We start from the raw sequence: 6,000 nt of genomic DNA, 5'->3' as shown, positions 1-6,000 counted from the left end.
CCACTCAGATTGAATAAGGACAGCTCTAGAGTTTCCCCAAACCCAGAAGAATTTATGTCGAAAAGATCACTCTCTTTATGCATTAGATTGTATCAAACCTAATTTGGCCAAGGGAAACAGCAGTCTCATAATGATGAAATTCCTTCCATCCTTTTAGGTTTGCACTCATTTCACTGTTTTTCTTTGAAGCTAAAGCAACTCCTATGTTTGCTATTTTGTACCCTTTCATTCAAAATTTCAGTTCTTCTTGCAGAATTGCTACATGGTAATTGCTGTGGCCTTAATGATACTTGAAGGTGTCCTCAGTGGTTGCTTGCTCCTGGACTTTTCCTGATTTCTGACAATGTCCGTTTGGGTGATTCTGGCTGGCAGCCTTAAAAAGGGCTGTATGGCCATGCTTACTGAGGCTGTAAGACCTGGCTGCTCTACTGTGACAGATATTGTACAGGAACTCAGCTACCAACCAAAGACTTAAATGATTAGCATAACTTTTTCTCTGCTTGCCTCTGCCTTATCCTTCTGAAGTTGATGTTAAAAGACACCTGTGCCGTCTCCTTCCTGCTGAAGCACTTGGCCAGACTCACCCTATTTCACGTACATCTGGAAATGTTACTATTTGCAGATGGACTGAGCTTCTGTATTTATGATCTCTTTGATTTTTCCTACCTTCAGCAAACTTAGACTATGCCATGTACCTGTGTTCATTCTTATAACAGCTTCCTACTAAAGGTCTAGCTTCTTGGCTAGATTGTAAGCTCTTAGAAGATAGGTCCTCCACTCCACTTATTCTTATATAATCTAAGGTGCTGGACACAGAGTAAGTGCTCAGTGAAAGCTTGACTTCAACAATCCAGAGACCCAATGTGGACTTTACAGAAGCAGGTTGGGTGGCAGCTTGGGATATTTCTTCCTCTGTTATTGGCCTTTTCATTAGTGATTTGTTAATTGCAAAAGGATGAAAATTATATTTGGAGTTGGCTAGATGCGAGTTTAAATTCCAAATCTATCATGTATCTATGGGATGATTTAAACTTCTTGAGTCTCATTGTCCTTGTCTTTCAAATGGGATAATGATGCCTCTTTTAAAAGGTTTTTATAAAGGCATAAAACTGTTAATTATTATATTTGTCACATATTATATGAATTTCTCCATCCTAATGAGAAAATACAATTATTTCAACCTTTAGTATGATTGTATTAAAGGAAGGCTTTGAAGTCAGATCTTATAATAGTCAAACACAGTTGCAAAACTATAGTTGCAAAACTAATAAAACCTTAGAAATTATGAAATCTAGTGCATTTCAAACTTATAAAGCTATGGGATTTCTGTTCAAGCAAAATACTTCTAAGTGATTCAAAACTAAACATTAATTCTCTAGGATGTTCTGGTTGAAGCAAAGATCGAGATAGTTGAACGCCATCTCTTTTACCTCCCCCTTTTTCTCCCATTCAATGAGCATCAACTAAGGAATTGTCTATATTTCTAGGACTCCTCATATGCATTTTTGAAACCCAGTGGATGGTCCAACCCTGTCATTTTATAGATGAAAAAAGCTAAGAGTCAGGATAAACAACAAGGTCCTGCTGTATGGCACAGGGAACTATATTCAATATCCTGTGATAAACCATAAAGGAAAAGAATATGAAAAAGAATATATATATACAACTGAATCACTTTACCATACAGCAGAAATTGACACAACATTGTAAATCAACTATACTTCAACAAAATTTAAGAAAATTTAAAAAGCTACTAACCAATAACATTTTGTAACCTTAAAAAAAACACTAAGAGTCAGAGACATTATATTACATTCAAGGTGACACAGCTCACTGATATCAGACCTGAGGCAAGAGCCACACTTCTTAATTTCCCATGTGGTGCTTTTTTCATTCACTAGAGGGCGGCATATGCACTTAGTATGACAAGGATAATTGGTCCCATATTGATCTTTCAGTCCAAACAAGTCCAGACAACAACAGCAATAAAAACAATATCGGATTTGTATTGAAGTTTACTGTATATCAAACACTATTTAGGTATTTTAGAATCACTTTCATCTAACCATTGCAACACCCTATGATTTGAATATTGGTATTATCCCCATTTGACAATGAAGAAATTAAGTATTAGAGAGGCCAAATAACTTGCTTAAAGTTACCCAGCAAGAAACGCTCAGGGTCTATACTAAATTCAAATCTTCCCAACACGAAAATCTACATTGAAACAGCACTAGACTCTGGATACTGAGAAAATAAACATAAATATTGTTCACATCAGTAATCGTTAAAAATTTCAAGGCCAAACAAAGATACTGACTTTAGTCAGGGAAAAAATTCATTCCGTTCAAGTTTTCTACTGCATACATTTGAAAAGAATCTGTTGATTATTTTGCTTTACATTAACAAGCCATTTTCTTGATTAAAAGCCATTAAAAACCATTACTTTTTAAGCTGTGCTTGCATTTCTCAGGCACATTTAAATTTTACAAGTCTTTATTTCCCAAGAGAAAGCTAAATTTAGTCAATATTTTTCTAAGAAAACAGTCTTTGATCTATGGTGGCACATGAATATTAAACCATTAAATAACAAAGAAGTATAATCATGACTTAACTAGCTGCTACAAATTAATTTAGATTTACATTGCAAAAATTATTTTAACAGGAAATAAAATTATGGACATTAGTGGTTGCACTCCTATATTAATTTTTATATACCTCCAAAATTATCCATTGTAAAAGTCAAATATTTAATGATGAATTATTTTTGAACTGATTATTTTAGTGTATTCACCTATTTTTACTTGTTTAATGCAATATATATTTATGTTAGTTTTTTTTTGTTTTCTTTTGGTTTGTTTTTGTGGTATGCGGGCCTCTCACTGTTGTGGCCTCTCCTGTTGCGGAGCACAGGCTCCGGTCGCGCAGGCTCAGCGGCCATGGGCTCACGGGCCCAGCCGCTCCGCAGCATGTGGGATCTTCCTGGACCGGGGCACGAACCCGTGTCCCCTGCATTGGCAGGTGGACTCTCAACCTCTGTGCCACCAGGGAAGCCCTATGTTAGTTTTATATTGACTATATACTTCGATATTTTGAAACTCTAGTGATTCCCTCATGTCTAAATTCATATAATTGGCATACAAAAAATACACATGTATAAACTGTACAGTTTGATAAGTTTTGACACATATATATTCCTATAAAACTGTGCATCAAGATGGTAAACATATCCATGGTACCCAAAGGTTTCTTCATGCCCTACCCTGCCCCAATCCCCAAGCAACAACTGATTTGTTTTCTGTTCCTATAGTTTGTTTTTTCTAGAGTTTTTTATAAATGGAATCACACACTATGTGCTCTTTTGGGGGGGGTAGGGGAGTGGAAGTTTGGCTTCTTTTACTCAATAGAAATATTTTGAGACTCATCTATACTGTTATGCATATTAATAATAATTCCTAAAGTCACAGTTGCTCTAACCTGCTATGGTTTCAAGGAGGAGATACCACATTTATCTTAAAATATTACTACTTAAAATATCATCATCTACTCACATTTACCATATTACCCTAACTCTTCCTCATTTTCTTAGGCTACCAATCACACATCTTCCATTGTATTATCTTTTGAGGTATACATTTGTAGATTTAGTCATGTCTCTCCGGAAAGAAGACTTTGAAAAGCTAGCCCCAGTTTAGAAAGGTAAAGTTATTATTTGGTTAGGTCAAATCCATATGTCTTCCAATGTTCTGTCAATGCTGTGCTTAGCTGACTGTATTACACAGCATTAAGTGAGGAGTTTGTGGCCTTCCTTGTCTTCTAATCGATCTCATATTTCTTCATTTTCTCTGAAATGTAATCCTGTTTCACCTTTCTTCATTTTATTTATCAACCCAACAGTAAGTTCTCCCAAAATGCTCCAAATAAGTTCCCTCAAGTGGACTCTTCTCATTGTCAATAATCATGATTCATATCTTCATTTTCTTGCATTATTTTTTCACAAATTAGTCCTTTGGCTGCACCATAATACTGTTATTCATCCCTAGGAGTTTCTTCCATTTCTCTTGGTTTTTCAGGGAAAGAAAGAACATGATGCTTCTGATTAAATATATTCCTTTTTATCTGGAATGCCCTCTCCCTATCACCCTCATTTTTGCTAATCATTTTCTCTAGACTCACTTTGAATTCTTCCCCCCCGTCTCCCCAAATCCACCCATTTTGAAATCATATGTTTTCCATGTGCTCCCATAGCACTTCCTTTGTACCACTATTATGCATTTAGTACCTATAACTTTGTGGTAGGTTCTAGTATGTATAAGATATCTTTCTGCTGCCTGTGAAGTCTCAAACAGCAGCCTTGAATCCCTGAAGACGCCTTGCACCTAAGGGATAAATATTACTATCTCAGTAGCTTTTGTGTCAGTCTCCCGTCTCTGAACAGAAGCAAAAAGATCCCGTGATGACCTTCCCACCAACCGTCTTTATGGATTAGTAGGTCTCTTCAGGGTCAATTTCTTTCTTCTCCCTCCAAACTCCTTCTTCCTTTAAAGTGACAGATGATTAATATGTGGAGGTGGGAAAAAGGAGTGACAAAATGGTAAGAGGCGATTGGATCTATCTAGGATTAAAGATGGGAGGAGAGGTTGTCAGATTTAATAAAGGGAGACTCATTTCTAGCAATTTGTCTCATTCCATATCTTCAGATTGAGTAGAAATAACATTGTTTCTTCTGCTTACTGGTATGCTACTTTAAATTATCACTCATTACTGACACATCATTTTATGAACCCATCTCTACCCATTTCTCTACCCTTTAGGCCTGCCTTTAAAAAGATAGAATAAACTTTCTCCCTAGACTAATAAATGAAATTTAAAGTTTAATTTCTACAATAATTAAAAATGCATTCTATGGCTTGGAGTTATTCACCTGTCTTGCATTTACATTTTTAAAAAGAGAACTGCTTGGACTAGTCGCTTCACCTTTTAGGATTTCAATTTTTTTCACGTGAAAAATGAAGTGACTTGAAGTAGATGATCTCTGAAGTTCTTTTTATCTTCAAGTCTCCATGAATCTGTGACTCTATAATGTCTGCCTTGCAGGAATTCTGCAAGAATTAATGTTTATGAAATAATTTAACACTCAAGGATGTAAGGTTTTATGCTAGTGCCAAAAACTATTTTTATTAAATGAAGCATGCCAGGGAAGTCTGTTGTGTCTGGGGATAGCTGCTGTCAGACTCCCCAGCACTGCTGTGCCCAACACAGCCTCGGAAAGGGGCAAAAGGGAACAAGAATTTCCCTAATAGATCCAGAAATTATGATGAATGGAGAGCACAAATATACCTGAAATTCAAAATGGAAGTGATAACATGTACGGTCAAACATTAATGCTTACAGAAAAGAGTCCATGAAAGGATCTTGCGTTGGTGGCCCTATTAACACTCATCCATGCACCAGAGAAGAATTGGTGATACCTCTGTGTGCCTGTTTGCATGGTGTTATCCCCAATGACTTCCCCTTGTGCTGAACCTTTCTTTGCCTGATTCCTTCTGCCCCGACAAAGCAAACCTGTTTGATAACCCTGTTTTAGCCATTGAAGTCACTGAAGTGATTACTGAATCACTGAGTTGTAATTCAAGACAATATAAAATTATCAATTCAATTTTTCCCATGTTTCTCATATCAATAAACTGAGCTTCAGAACAGTCTATGAACTCTCAAAAAACACAATTACTGCATATTTATACTAGGGCTGAATAGCATGCTGTGACTCATAACCAATGCTTATTTCACCACAGCTTAATATCTTATAAATTAATTCTAGTCTCAGTACTGACTGATGGAAGTGTAATGGATCCCCTAACTGCATGTTGACAAAAGGTTTCAATGCTTTAACACAGAATATTGGTGAAGCAAATAATCTACCTCTTGGCAAGGGCAATGGAGGAGAAATTGTACACCAACACTAGAAGTGCTGGTACGAACTCCACCACACCGTTTAGG

Source organism: Globicephala melas, chromosome 11, assembly GCF_963455315.2.
Source record: "Globicephala melas chromosome 11, mGloMel1.2, whole genome shotgun sequence".
Taxonomy (NCBI): Eukaryota; Metazoa; Chordata; class Mammalia; order Artiodactyla; family Delphinidae; genus Globicephala; species Globicephala melas.
The sequence above is the reverse complement of the archived record's forward strand: the minus strand, read 5'-3'. Positions refer to the sequence as shown.